Here is a 15299-nt window from a genome sequence, read left to right on the forward strand (position 1 = left end):
TGACCAGCTCCCTTGGACAAGAGCTCACAGCTTTGCAATCACCCGTTTTCAGCAGGTTAATCTATGTTTCCTTCTAACTCTTGTTCTGAGCTCTTTTCTGTGGCATCCCATTCTATTTTGGGGCTCAGACTATTGCTTTGGGGCTTTAAATGTGTGTCAATGCTAGCATTTGTTTGTGGTTATGTCTGTATCCGGGTCCTCCTCCCAGATGAGGCTGTGAGCTCCTGGAGGTAGGGACCTGGTCATGGTCTGCAGTAGGCAGGGCACACTGTGACTGGATGGCCTCAGGGGTTGGCAGTGCCAGGAATGGCTGCTGGCCCATTATTCTTACTGCCGAGATTGGAGAAGATGGGGTTGGCAGATTTTTTTCTGTTAGGCCCCTACTTCCTCCAAAGTGTTTCTTCCAGGTCATCATACTCTGTCTCCTCTCTTGCCTGACCTGTTGCATCTACGCCCTGTGACTCAGCAGGTAACCACACAGTGACTCACGTGGCTTGCTGATGGTGCTGGTGTATGTGTGTAAAAACCTTGGCTCCTCAATAAGACTATAAGCATATGGTGGGCACAGATGTTTGGCATCTCTCAGGGCTTATGAGATTAATGACAACTAGCTATGGAGCACTAATTGTATAGTGGGGACAGCTAGATCTTCCATGACTTTTCCTCATTTGGTTCAGAGCCTCAGAAGGATCTTGAACAAGAGAGGAGAGCAGAAGTGGCAGTTCACCAGCAGACAGGAGATCTGCCTCTGGGCCTGAGTGCCAGTCCCAGCTCTGCCTAAACAGCCATTGCAGCCCCTGAATGGGCTCAGCTCTCTCTCCCTCTAAACAAGGCCCTGGGACCTCCAGCAGCCATAGTTCCCAGTGCTGGCCCTGGCTGATCATGGCAGGACAGAGCTCCCGCCTCCAGGCCAGGCATATACTGGATTACAGTAACGAGAGCCTTGGCTGCTTTCAACATCACAAAACAAAACCAGGGGCAGCCTGGGTTCATCGTTGTTCCACATCCAGACCACAGAGGAGAAGCACAGCCAGACCCAGGCGAGAGCAGAGATGGCGAGAGAAGGCCACACAGTCCCTTTCAGGAACCCACTGGAAATGAAAATGACCAATGGCGGGAGCTCCTAAGAGTCAGTCAGCAGGCGAGCCCACAGGGTCACCCTGGGACAGAGAAGCCCTGGCTGGCGTCAGAATGGACATCTGGGTCCTGGATCCACCAGAGAGGAGCTGGTGCCAAGCCTGAGGCTGCAGGAACCGCGGCCTCTCACCTCTGGGAGGACCAGGAGAGTCCAGCCAAAGGTCTGCACAGACACAAGACAGAAGTCTCCCTCTGGGTCCTGGGAGGCGTCGGCAAAGCAGAATAACAAGTATTCATCAGAAGAGGAGGAGCAGGCGAGCACGTGGGAGGCACTGGTGCCGGCTACTTACTCTCTCGGTGCTTCCCCAAAAGCCAAAAGGCAAATCCTACATTGAGAACTCCCTGAAGCAAGAACTATGCCGTCCAGCTCACCACAAAGAACTCTTCGTCAGCTCAGTGCTGTAAAATGGTCCGTGACGGTCCACAGACTTAGCAGAGAGTGCTGTAGACCAAACGTTCACGTTCCCATAAAATCCGTACGTTGAAACCCTAACCTGTGTTGTGATGGTGTTAGGTAGGGGGCCTCTGAGAAGTCACAGACCATGAGAGTGGAGCCCTCCTTCAGTCCCCTTATGAAAGAGACTCCAGAGAGACAGATCCCTTGCCCCTTCCACTGGGTCAGAACATGGAGGGAAGACACCATCTACAAAACAGCAAGAGGCACCAGGCACCAAATCTGCTGGCACCCTGGTCTTACACTTTCCAATCTCTGGAACTATAAGAAACAAATTTTTGTTGTTCATACACCACACAGTTTATGGTATTTTGTTAAAGTAACCCAAATGGACTAAGACTGTGTTATTTGATGTTGGTCTGTGTCAATCCAGGGTCAAGGGCATGGACGTTAAGCAACCCCCAACACAAGCAATGGCTAAGGCTCACACATATATGCCCATGCTGCAAACATGGCTGTTTCTCTCCTTGTCACTCTCTGGCTTTTTGATCCTACTGCTCTAGAGTATCCTCTGTGATGAGGAAATACAACAGGCATTTATCTAGGATGGGTAGGGTTAGGAGCAGGAAGATGCTCTTTCAACACCATGCCTGCCCCATGCCCTGAGTGGCACCTCCTCCAGAATAGGAAATTAATTGATGATTCATTTTTTTTTGACAGGCAGAGTGGACAGTGAGAGAGAGAGACAGAGAGAAAGGTCTTCCTTTGCCGTTGGTTCACCCTCCAATGGCTGCCGTGGCCGGCGCACCGCGCTAATCCGATGGCAGGAGCCAGGTGCTTCTCCTGGTCTCCCATGGGGTGCAGGGCCCAAGTACTTGGGCCATCCTCCACTGCACTCCCTGGCCACTGCAGAGAGCTGGCCTGGAAGAGGGGCAACCGGGACAGAATCCGGTGCCCCGACCGGGACTAGAACCCGGTGTGCCGGCGCCGCAAGGTGGAGGATTAGCCTAGTGAGCCGCGGCGCCGGCCAATTGATGATTCATTAATAACTGGTTTATCAGCACAGATACCTGGCAACTCATCCCTAAGCTTTAGGTTCTTTGCAGGATAAGCCTTCTCAATACCCAGTCAAGTTAGTTTAAGGAAACTTGAACATCTAAAGCCAAACGAAGAATTGAGCTCTTTCTTCCAGGATCCTGCTCAGCATCAACTATAAGCATGTGCAGAGGGCAACACAGCATGCCACGAATCCCATGGAGATCCTGGCATGCTCACAGAGTTAAAACCAGGCTGAGGAATGACAGAAAGACTTGGGAAAAGGCTGGGGTTGGGTGGAAGGAGGAAGCTACTGCAGAATCCATTCGCTATGAAAAAACAGAATCTGGAATACATGCATAAAAGAAGAGTCTGGCACCGTGTCACTGAGTCAGCTTTGTGAAGCTCCTGGCACACTGCTAGGCCTGAACTTTGACTTGACACTCCCTAAAGGTAGGGCCAGGACCTCTCTTCGTCACCACTGAATCCCTACCCCCTATCACAGTGCCTGCCACAGAACAGGCTACCAGAAAGTAGTTGCATAGTAGGTTGTATAGTAGGTGCTCAATGAATTTTTGTTTGCTTTTTTGCATTCTTACTCATTTCTGTCTTGGGAACTAAGGTGACTATAGGTTTGCAGCCTGTGTGATGCACGCAACTGGTCCTGGATGGACAATACTGTTCTGGGGTGCACCTGCTTCTTATTTTCCATCTGGGCTCCCTTCCCCCTCTCCCAGTGAGAACCACAACATCACAGCAGGGACTCTAATATCTTCCCTTCTCTGAACTCTTCATTGATGATAATTACATTCAGTTGGACTGGAAGTTAATTTTTTCCATATGGTTCTGTCTTATCTCTCTTTTTATCTCATTTATACAGTGCCAACTGTACTTATTTCATTAGAAACTCTCTGAGATCAGGAGTTAGGATATACATCCTTTGTAGGCACCATGGCTCCTTATACAGTGATTTGTAGATTTCTGAACAAAATGTACACTCTCTCCCCATTTATGATGTCCCTAATTATACTTTATGCCTCATTATTCAGTCCAACATTTTCCCTTAAATATCTTCTCAACTTTCAAAAGAAAAAATAATTGCCTTAAGTAGTCATTAACCAGCATTTATTGAGAACCTATTACATATCACCAGCCCATGACCTAGGTGAGGAAGAAGGGGAAAAATGCATGCACACACACACACACACACACAGATGGAAGATCAGAAATGCCATAGTTTAAGTCTCTTTCTCCACAAAAGCCAAAGGTGTCAGCTAACTGAGGGGTTTAGTGGAAGCAGTATCTGACCAGCTTCTCAATTAATGGTGTAAATGCAGAGGAGCCAAATATTCTCCCTGAGATTCTGGTTTTTAATCTGTCAAACAAAGAGGAGGACTGTGAAAGACACACTCTCTCACGTTGTGTTCCTTTCTGGACAATGTGCAGAACCAAATGTTCTGTGACTAAGTCACACAGTAGAGAAGAACTGAAATTGTGAGGAGGTACTATCCAAACTGCATGTAAAAGCCAGCTGCTCCTAAGTCCACAGCCACAGACCACATACTCAGAGACTCTAGCAATGACAGACATCCGATGGATGCTGACTCAGAGTCGCACACACGAATCCATATAGGTAGACAATATCCCCACAAAACAAGACTGAAAACTCTAAGACATGACATTGTTTCTGGTTTTCCCACACTCACTGCTTCCAAGGGCTGTGAGTATAAGCTGCTTGCATAGTAAGTGTACGCTAGAAAGCAAAAGGCCTAAAGACTTTCTCTTTTTCTTCATGAGAAAAGTTAAGCTTTTTCTATAAGGAGAATGGAAGGAGTAATGCAGGAAGAAAAGGAGAATGACAATAATTGCAAAGAGCAAAGATGAGAATGGGATTCAACAGTTGGTGTACAATAGTGCAATGTGATGAGAAGGCTGGCAAGAAAAATACAATGAAGTGGACAAAGAGAAGAAGGCAGAACTGTACAACTGGGACTAAGAAGAAGATTGAGGCTTTTTCTCAGAGAGGGTTAATTGGACTTTATGTCACAAAAGCTGTTCCTCCAGGGCCAGACAGTATAAGCAGGTTAATACAACCCCAGAGGGAAGAGAAAGTGGTGATAGTGACTCCCTACCAAGAAAGCAAGAGAGTGCATTGCAAAGACCTTACAATGTTCCAAGTGGAAAAAAGAAGACTGTACTGGTACATGACAGTGTCTCTGCAGTAGAGGAACTCAGATCATACAACAAAGATCCAAAGTAAAACTAAGGACATCACAGAGAAGCAGAGTTCAACCAAAAATAAGGAGAAACATCCAAAAAATTAGAGACATGCTTCTTTGTGAAGGAATAACCTTCCCATTGCCAGAAGTACTGAAGTATAAAATGCTGGATTAGCCTAGTGAGCTGCAGCACCGGCCAGTCCAATTCAATCCCATCAAGGTGGCATGTGCCAATGCCATCTCACTAGTCCAAGTGATCAATTTCAGTTCACAACTGATCATAATGAAAGGACTAAGAGTCAAAGGGAGCACATAAACAAGTCTAGTATCTGCTAACACTAACCGATAGAATAAATAAAGGGGAGAGTGATCCAACATGGGAAGTGAGATACTCAGCAGACTCATAGAATGGCGGATGTCCTAAATAGCACTCTGGCCTCAGAATCAGCCCTAAAGGCACTCGGATCTGGCTGAAAAGCCCATGAGAGTATTTCAGGCATGGAAAGCCAAGACACTCTGGCAAAAGATCTCTGTGAGTGAGATCCCAGTGGGAGGAACAGGTCTTCAAAGAGGGAGGTGCCTTTCTCTGAAGGGAGGAGAGAACCTCCACTTTGACTATGACCTTGTCTAAACAAGATAAGAGTCGGAGAACTCAAGGGGCTTCCATAGCCTTGGAAACTCATGACTGGTGCATAGGGAGATTACTGATGCCATAAACAGGAGTGTCAATTTGTAAGGTCAACAGCGGGAGTCACTGTGCACTTACTCCTCATGTAGGATCTCTGTCCTTAATGTGCTGTACACTGAGGCTTAATGCTATAACGAGTACTCAAACAGTATATTTCACTTTGTGTTTCTATGGGGGTGCAAACGATTGAAATCTTTGCTTAATGTACACTAAACTGATCTTCTGTAAAAAAAAAAAAAAAAAGAAATTATCAATTCCCAACTTGACTCTCACTGGGATTAAACATGACAATAGGTCTGATCTGATTTCATCATCATTTAAAAAAAAATCATCTATTATTTTTCACTTTATGTTTCTGTGTGGGAACAAACTGTTGAAATCCTTACTTAAGGTATACTAAGCTGATCTTCTGTATACTAAGATAATCGAAAATGAATCTTGATGTGAATGGAAGGGGAGAGGGAGTGGGAAAGGGGAGGGTGGTGGGTGGGAGGGACGGTATGGGGGGGAAAGCCATTGTAACCCATGAGTCGTACTTTGGAAATTTATATTCATTAAATAAAAGATAAAAAAAATAAAATAAAATAAAATAAAATGCTGGAAACCCATCTCATTTGGAAAACTTTAGGAAGAAGGCTACTCTCTGCAAGATCCTGGGCCACAAGCCCTCTAAACCCGCTTCCAGTTTTAATAACCTATGGATCTGCCCCTCAGAGTACACAACTAGGGTAACCTGATGCCAGACTGACTGAAGACAGTTGTTGCTGTTGAGCTGAAAGAGAGGAGAGAAAGAAATACAGATAAATAGATCTGAATCTTTATACAACAAATAGCTGATGGCTAAGTCATTCAGTTGGTTGACACGGACACACTCTTGCATGCTTATACCAAATATGAAGGGTCTCCAAAAAGTTCACAGGACAGGGATATTATTAAAAAGCTATGCATGGATTTCAGAAATTTTCGTACTAAAATAAACTTAACTTTCAATTCCATTTCCACAAGCTTTTAAAATTTTTATTTATATTTTCAAATGTTATACTATGCGTTTAAATTGCATTTAAGTTTTAACCAAACCATTAAAAAGCTACATTTTTATGAGGTATCATGCAATGTTCCTATATATTCCATGAAATTTTTGAGGTCTTCTCATACACACGAAAATACCAGCCCTGGTCACTGTTACCTTCTACTTTCTCTATATGCTATGGGACCCAGATTCTGTGGCAAAACTGGGATATCAAGTTGTGTTCTACTATACCTAAACTGTTTAAAACAAGTTTGAACTTCAGCCAAAAGTGACAGCCAGAGGAAAAATTTGATTACTTTCCCAAGAAAATATGGTCAACCTATTGCATACTACTTAATGGTCATAAAGAATCATTAGACCTACTGTGGTCAGTTAAAAAATCCCAACTGCTCATGAGTTCTCATCTACGAACATAATCGGTAAATTATCTCTGTTCTTTTCAGTTCCTCTCCCCAAATCCTGAATTATTTACCAGGGTCTTGAATACCATTGAAACATAAACCAAGACTGCTCAGTGTTTCTCTTATTTCATTCCACTGTAGCTTATGTGGAACACAGAATATGGTGGGGGCAGGGCGACCGTTGATTTAACTACAAATCATACAGCTTCCTTTTCTGTCCTTATCAGTATCCATACGCAATTTGAGGACATGAATGATGTCCTGTTCCCTGAGTGCCCAAGAAGTGGCTAATGATTCTGAGTGGCCCCTCACAGAGTCATCTTTTTTTTTTTAACTTTTATTTAGTAAATATAAATTTCCAAAGCACAGTTTATGGATTATAATGGCTTCCCCCCCCATAACTTCCCTCCCGCCCACAACCATCCATTCTCCCGCTCCCTCTCCCATTCCATTCACATCAAGATTCATTTTCAATTATTTTTATATACAGAAGATCACTTTAGTATATATTAAATAAAGATTTCAACAGGTTGCACCCACATAGAAACACAAAGTGAAAAATACTGTTTGAGTACTAGTTATAGCATTTATTCACATTGTACAACACATTAAGGACAGAGATCCTACATGAGGATTAAGTACACAGTGACTCCTGTTGTTGACTTAACAAATTGACACTCTTGTTTATGGCATCAGTAATCACCCTAGGCTCTTGTCATGAGTTGCCAAGGCTATAGAAGCCTTGAGTTCTCCGACTCTGATCTTATTAAGACAAGGTCATAGTCAAAGTGGAAGTTCTCTCCTCCTTTCAGAGAAAGGTACCTCCTTCTTTGATGACCTGTTCTTTCCACTGAGATCTCAGTCACAGAGATCTTTCATTTAGTTGTTGTTGTTGTTGTTGTTGTTTGCCAGAGTGTCTTGGCTTTCCATGCCTAAAATACTCTCATGGGCTCTTCAGCCAGATCCGAATGCCTTAAGGGTTGATTCTGAGGCCAGAGTGCTGTTTAGGACATCTGCCATTCTATGAATCTGCTGCGTATCCTGCTTCCTATGTTGGATTGTTCTCTCCTTCTTAATTCTATCAGTTAGTATTAGCAGACACTAGTCTTGTTTGTGTGATCCCTTTGACTCTTAGACCTATCAGTGTGATCAATTGTGAACTGAAATTGATCACTTGGGTTAGTGAGATGGTATTGGTACATGCAACCTTGATGGGATTGAATTGGAATCCCCTGGCACATTTCTAACTCCACCATTTGGGACAAGTCCGATTGAGTATGTCCCTAATTGTACCTCTCCTCCCTCTCTTATTCCCACTCTTATATTTAACAGAGATCACTTTTCAGTTAAATTTCAACACCTAAGAATAATTGTGTGTTAATTACACAGTTCAACCAATAGTATTAAGTAGGACAAAAAAAATACTAAAAGGGATAAAGTATTAAGTTGTTCATCAACAGTCAGGATAAGGGCTGATCAAGTCACTGTTTCTCATAGTGTCCATTTCACTTCAACAGGTTTCTTTTTTGGTGCTCGGTTAGTTATCACCAATCAGGGAGAACATATGATATTTGTCCCTTTGGGACTGGCTTATTTCACTCAGCATGATGTTTTCCTTCCTCCATTTTGTTGCAAATGACCAGATTTCATTGGTTTTTTTTTTTTTACTGCTGTATAGTATTCTATAGAGTACATGTCCCATAATTTCTTTATCCAGTCTACTGTTGATGGGCATTTGGGTTGATTCCGGGTCTTAGCTATTGTGAATTGAGCTGCAATAAACATTAAGGTGCAGACAGCTTTTTTGTTTGCCAATTTAATTTCCTTTGGGTAAATTCCAAGGAGTGGTATGGCTGGGTTGTATGGTAGGGTTATATTCAGGTTTCCGAGGAATCTCCAGACTGACTTCCATAGTGGCTTTACCAGTTTGCATTCCCACAACGGTGGGTTAGTGTCCCTTTTTCTCCATATCCTCGCCAGCATCTGTTGTTGGTAGATTTCTGTATGTGAGCCATTCTAACCGGGGTGAGGTGAAACCTCATTGTGGTTTTGATTTGCATTTCCCTGATTGCTAGTGATCTTGAACATTTTTTCATGTGTCTGTTGGCCATTTGGATTTCCTCTTTTGAAAAATGTCTATTGAGGTCCTGGCCCCTCACAGAGTCATCTTAATACTATCTCCTCCAATGGTATATCCTGGCCTTAAATCCCAAAAATAGAATTATGACAACCACTATTTAGAATTTTGGCCAGGATGTGCATTTTAACATGTTTTGTAAAAGAATGACCCAATCCCATGAGCATGCTTCTACGCATCTACACCAGGGATATCAGTCTGAGCTCCACTGTCACTAAATTATTTAAAGAAACATTGGATTTCAGCCAAAAGTGAGTTCTGGACAGCAAAATGGATCATTCTTCCAAGAAAATACTGCTAACCTCCTTAATATCACTTAATAGTTAAAAAGAATAATTAGATTGATTGTGGTCAGTTATCCACACAGCATGTATACTAGGAATCCAAAGATAAATCAGGTGATAAAAATTCTGACAATTAAGGCAGGTGTTTGGCACATTGATTAAGATGACACGTTGGGTGCCTGCATCCCATATCAGAGTACCTGATTACCTGATTCAAGTCCCAGCTCCTTCGCTTCCAATTCAGCTTCCTGCTAATGTGCACCACATGAGGGCAGCAGCTGATGGCTCAGTGCTTGAGCCTCTGCTGCCTATGTGGGAGACCTGAACGGAGTTTCTGGTCCCCAGCTTTGACCTGGCCAGGCCCCAGGTGTTGTGGGCATTTGGGAAGTGAAATGAAGCAGATGGAAGATCTCTGCCCATCTCTGTTTCTTGTTCTCTCTCTCTCTCTCTGCATTTCAAATAAAATGAAAATAATTTTTAATTAAAAAATATGAATCAGGGCCAGTGCTGTAGCAAAGACGGTAAAGCCACTGCTTGCAGTATGGGCATCCCATATGGTCACCGGTTCAAATCCCAGCTGCTCCACTTCCAATCCAGCTCCCTGCTAATGTGCCTGGGAAAATAGAAGAAGATGGCCCAAGTGCTTGGGCCCCTGCACCCATGTGGGAGACCCAGGGGAGCTCCTGGATCCTGGCTTCGGAACTGCCCAGCTCCAGGCATTGCAGCTATTTGGGGAATGAACCAGTGGATGGAAGATCTCTCTCTCTCTCTCTCTCTCTCTCTCTCTTTCTCTCTCTTTCAAAAAAATAAATCTTTTTTTAAAAGGAGCATATTTATCAAAAGTGACAGAAGACAGTGTTGCTAGCAGTAGCCAAGATATTGTTGCTGAACACTGAGTGAAGGGTGGGCTAAAGCTGAAAACGGAAAATAAACTGTTAGATCTTGCAGTGCTAAATGCAAGAAATTTGGTGAGCAATAGGCTCAGGGCATAGTTATGGTAACTACAAATGTGCCAGATGCCCAGTTCTCTCATATTGTCATTTGTTCAAAAACAGAATTGGAGATGCTTATGGTTATAAAGAGGCATGTGTGGTTATCACTCCTAACTCACTGAGCCACATCCCAACTGATATCATAGGATGAGTGGGAATAGAAACTAATTAGCAAAAATAACTCCTTGATCTGCAAATCCAAACATCTTGGCATTTATGGCTAAGAATTTTACCACATAACAATGGCTTTTTTTAAAAGATTTATTTATTTATTTGAAAGTCAGAGTTACAGAGAGAGAGGGAGAGAGAGAAAGAGAGGGAGAGACAGAGAGACAGAGAGTGATCTCCATCCACTGGTTCACTCCCCAAGATGGCCGCAACAGCTGGGGCTGGGCCAGGCTGATGCCAGGAACCAGGAGCTTCTTCCAGGTCTCCCACATTGGTGCAGGGGCACAACCACTTGGGCCATCTTCCACTGCTTTCCCAGACACATTAGCAGGGAGCTGGATCATAAGTAGAACAGCCGAGACATGAACCAGTGTCCATATGAGATGCTGGCATCACAGGTGAAGACTTAACTGGCTGTGCCACAACACTGGCCCCAGTTGGCTCTTATTTTTATACCTGTGAGTGATGAAACTAAAACACTTGGACAAAATAACGATGGCGTTTGTAGAAATGAGTGCTTCTTATACAAATGAAATCAACATGAACTTAAAAAATGTTGAATACATTGAAAATACTCTAAATTTTGCTTTTATTTTCTCATGTTTTGATTGGATCAAACCAAAAAAAAAATGAGAGAAAGAGGCAATAACCCAAACCCAGCACTGTGCAGCTGGTTAAACTTCTGCATGTGATGCCTGCCTTCCATATGAGCACTGGTTCCATCCCAGATGCTCCACTTACAATCCAGCTCCCTGCCAATGCACCTGGGAAAAGCTGTAGAAGATGGCCCAAGTATCTAGGCCCCTGTAACCCATCTGGGAGACTTGGATGGAATTCCAGGCTCCTGGCTTCAGCTTGGCTCAGTTCTGGAGATTGTGGCTATCTGGGAAGTGAACCAGCGGATGAAAGATATCCCTCCCCTCTCCTCTCCTCGACTCTCCTCACCTCTCCTTGCCTCTCCTCTCCTCTCCCCCTCCCCCTTACTCTCCCCCTGCTTCTCCCCCTCCCTCTCCTTCTTTCTCTCTGTAACTCTGGTTTTCAAAAAAAAATAATTTTTTTAAACAAACTATAATGGGAATGAGATGTTTTGATTCAACTCAGCAAACAGTTTTGAGAAGGCATTGAGAGAGTAAATGTTTCTTGTCAGTTCTCAAAGCCTGCTTGTCCTGTCCCCAGGTTCCCAGGAGTCATGGAACCCCCACGTAAGTCAGCAGTCTCCGCTAGCCTTCTCCTGTGTGTCCTGCTGTGGCAACCTCCTGTTGTGAACAATCCTGGTCAAATAAAGGGAGGGGGGTCCCAGAGGATATTCTCTTAACAAGAAAACCCCAGAAGGATTAAGGAATCTAAAACCCTCACTCTAGGAGTCAAACAGAGTAAATTCAACCTTGAGAAATCTAGTGATCTCCCCTGTTTTTCCTCTGAAAACCCAGGACAGCTTTTGCTAGTGGAAACATTCCTACAAGGACCCTCCCCCGCCCTAGAGAAGCTTGAGCCACATGCATCCACACACAGCACGAGCTGGGCGGAAGCGGGCAGGGGATGGCCCAACCTTAGCAATTCGGCTGCATCCCAGCCCAATTTGAGATGGGAACATTTCCTCACCACTCTCTTGAAAAATATTCACCAAGGCACATCAGGAAGTGAAGTTAAAGGAGCAGGAAAGGTGAATTACATATATTCTCTGCAACAGGCGAGCTTAGAGTGGCAGCGGGATCAGGTACATGGAATGAGCAGAGAGCATGGCTGCCCTGATGATGTGACCAACTTCAACCCGGCCAGCACAAGGGGTTCATCCAGCCTGCTGAGCAGAGCAGCTCCCTGGACACATCTGTGAACCGAATCCCATGACTGCTCTGCTTGGCCTCAGTAACCCATCCAGCTTGGCCAGTGGGCTGCCCTCTGTCCCTTCTCATCTTTGCCACCTTCTCAGTTTTCCCCTCAATCAGCCCCCGTGCTGGGTTCCATTCAGCCAGGTGTCCTACCAAAACATCTCTAATTCACATAAACAAAACAAGTAAATATTAGTGACCAACAACTTAGCAGATTCTATCTTCAGTCACACAGTGGCTCTCTCTCATTGTCAGCTACTGTTACTGTTAGCAACTATGTCATCTGTTCATTGCCAGCTGCTGTCAGTCTTATCAACTATAAATCCTCAGGGTGGGAAAGGGATAACTCCAGCCCATCCAATCCTACAGTCACTCCTCCAACAACCCCAGTGGAACCAGAATGTTTGCCTTTTGACAGTAGCACTGACCTTTATTAGCACTGTGATTTTCAGCCAGCGACTCAGTTTTCCCATCTGAAAAATGGGATCTTAGTAACAGTACTTCCCATGAGCTCCAAGCTGAGGAGTAAATGAGTTAATACTCAGAACAGCGTTTGGCATTAAGTCTTAGCTATTATTGTTACAACTGGAGTGATTTAAATAACTGGAGTTAGTCTCATTTGACTATCCTTAGGACAGGGCTAGGGCGCATACATCTTGAATAATCACGACATTATAACGCCTTGGCAGCAAAGATAAACACTAAAAACAAACAAAAAGCCTTACCTCCTTTTCACTAATAAGCAGCAGTCCAGGTTAGCCTGCAAAGTTGTCAGTTTCAGTCTCCTCCTGGAACATATTTCTCCAAGTCTGTCTAATCCTACATTTGCTCTAAACTTCTGGGGACACTTCAGTTTTCAGCAAGTGACTTTGTGAAACGCCGCAGTTCAATGTTTCCTTGCCAGGGAGAGCTCATGAGCTGGATTTTATGACCTATCCAACAGACCTCCTTGGCTCCAATATTTGGGCTGCTCTGTGTCTTCCTGGGGGTGGGGGGAAGGGCTTGGTTCTTTTTAAAAACCTGCCCACAATTCCATCTCTTCTAAGACACACACAGACTAAGCCACGATTCTTATCTGTGACTTGTATGAAGTTCAATCAAACAAATAAACAGAGTTGCCCATAAATACGTTGTTGCAAATCTCTACTGAGCTCTCCCCATAAGAACCTAATCAGACCCAAGATGCTCTGACCACCCCCAACCCCCACCCAGAATGATGATGAGGAATGCAGCCAAAGGAGGCAGGAAGGCACAAGGAGAGGGCTCTGCCTAGGCCCCCTGTACTGTGGAAATCTGCAAAGAGACGCCGGACGCTAAGGACAGAGACCCAGGCCCAGGAACGATGTGAACTCTGGGGCCTCACTGGGTAGAGAGCACCAGCCAGCCGGGAAGAAGGCTGTGAGGCATATGGCTGCCTCTTGATCGCAGCAGGAAGAGGGGGCAGGCAGCAAGGGTGTGGGCGGGAGGTGGGGGGAATGGGGCCTCTCTTAATAAGGCAGCGGTCTGGGCCCGGACCAGAAGGGTGTAGCTGTCAGTTTCATTTGGAGCTGGGGATTGGTGAGGTGCTCATCCGGCAATGGCCTCCACCCAGTGCGCGTCCAATCAACGCTGTTTTTCAAAGCCTCGTCCAGCTTTGGCCAAGGAGACAGCGATTAAAGCCAGGGGCTCGGTCTGAAGCCTGCCAGAGCCTAGAGCTCTGCAGCTCAGGAAACTTGACACCCAGAGAGGGAAACTGAAGGAGGAGAGTCACAGCCAAACAAACCCACCTTCCGCCAGCCCGCGCTCTGAGCCCAGAGGCCAGACCCTGGCAGCGGGAGGGATGGCCAAATGCCTGCACGCTCTTCCTCCTCCAGGGTCACGATTTCCCTAGAGAGGAGACCCTCTTTCTTCGACCATGCGGAGAGCTTCCTTTATGAACCCTTGCTTGGGGAACAGTATGTTAGTGTTCCGTGTTGGAAACACTGTTGGTCGCAGATCTGCAGATCAGACACTCTGCTGAGCCGGTGCAATCTGCTATCACTCCCTTTCTACCCTTGAACCAGCACTGGGTGGATTGTGTCCCGAGGAATCCATGGTACTAGATAGCCTAAAGTAGGAAGCGTTTAGCTGTACAAGTTAGTTGATTTCTTTTTCAAGATTGGCGGCCATAGAATCAAATCAGAGGGGGCTGGGATGATAGGTCAGCACTACTTCAGACCTGCTGTGTAACCTAAGGCAAATAGCTCCACCCTTCTGAGCTTCAATTTCCTCATCCGTACAATAGGGATAATAGTGACCATCCCATATGACTGTTATTCAAATTAAATAAGATTGTCTATTTAAAGCAGTGACGATAATGTCTGGCATAGCGAGTACCGAGTGTATGGTAGCTATGAATTTATCTGATGCTCAAGTCTTTATCATTCTCCAAACAATTCTATTAAAATCATTGTAAAGATCGATTCAGTAGACTGTGCCACAGTCTCACTGCTCCATATCCCCTGCTCTACTCTCTTCCCACGTGCCAGCCCAGCCGGGCTCAGTGACCCCTCTCCTCACCCTGGTACAAAGATTGGCACCAGGACTGTTTTCTCTTCCCACTTGTCTGTCCCACCCTCCCATCATGCGAAAAGAATTCACTTCCATTTGAATGGACTATGATAAATTGGAAAAGATGTTCACCAAGTATTCCAAAACCTTGACAATATTCATAGAGTCTGGGTCAGAATGTTTTTTTCTAGAAAATAATCACAATGCTGTTGTCCCACAACATAGTAAGATATCTGGATCTCTAATTTTAACTTTTTCACAGATTCATTCAGCGTTCTCTGAACTGAAATTTTGCATGCCATTGAGTAAAGTAAGGTATTGTTAATATTGAAAAGGTAATACTTCTGTGTTTCAGTAATTATAGAGCACAGAATTGCCAGGAATAAAAGCTCAAGCAGGTCTGGCTTTTGTGAGTTGGCAAATGGTGTGTTTTTTGTAATATCTTTACAGCAGTTA

At 44.6% G+C, this 15299-nt stretch overlaps 1 protein-coding gene across 10 annotated transcripts in view; it reads right to left on the reverse strand.

Annotated features, from left to right (window-relative positions):
* Nucleotides 1-15299, reverse strand: part of DDR2 (discoidin domain receptor tyrosine kinase 2) — a 175378-nt gene that overhangs the window by 83740 nt on the left and 76339 nt on the right. Inside the window, exon 1 of one of the 10 annotated variants that reach the window (XM_017345727.3) lies at nt 13040-13811. The exons of the other annotated variants lie outside the window; for them this stretch is intronic. The gene's annotated coding sequence lies outside the window, so the exon portion shown is untranslated. Of the gene's footprint in view, nt 1-13039; nt 13812-15299 lie in introns of those variants that run through there. 10 annotated transcript variants of the gene reach the window in all.

This window comes from Oryctolagus cuniculus, chromosome 7 (assembly GCF_964237555.1).
Source record: "Oryctolagus cuniculus chromosome 7, mOryCun1.1, whole genome shotgun sequence".
Classification (NCBI taxonomy): Eukaryota; Metazoa; Chordata; class Mammalia; order Lagomorpha; family Leporidae; genus Oryctolagus; species Oryctolagus cuniculus.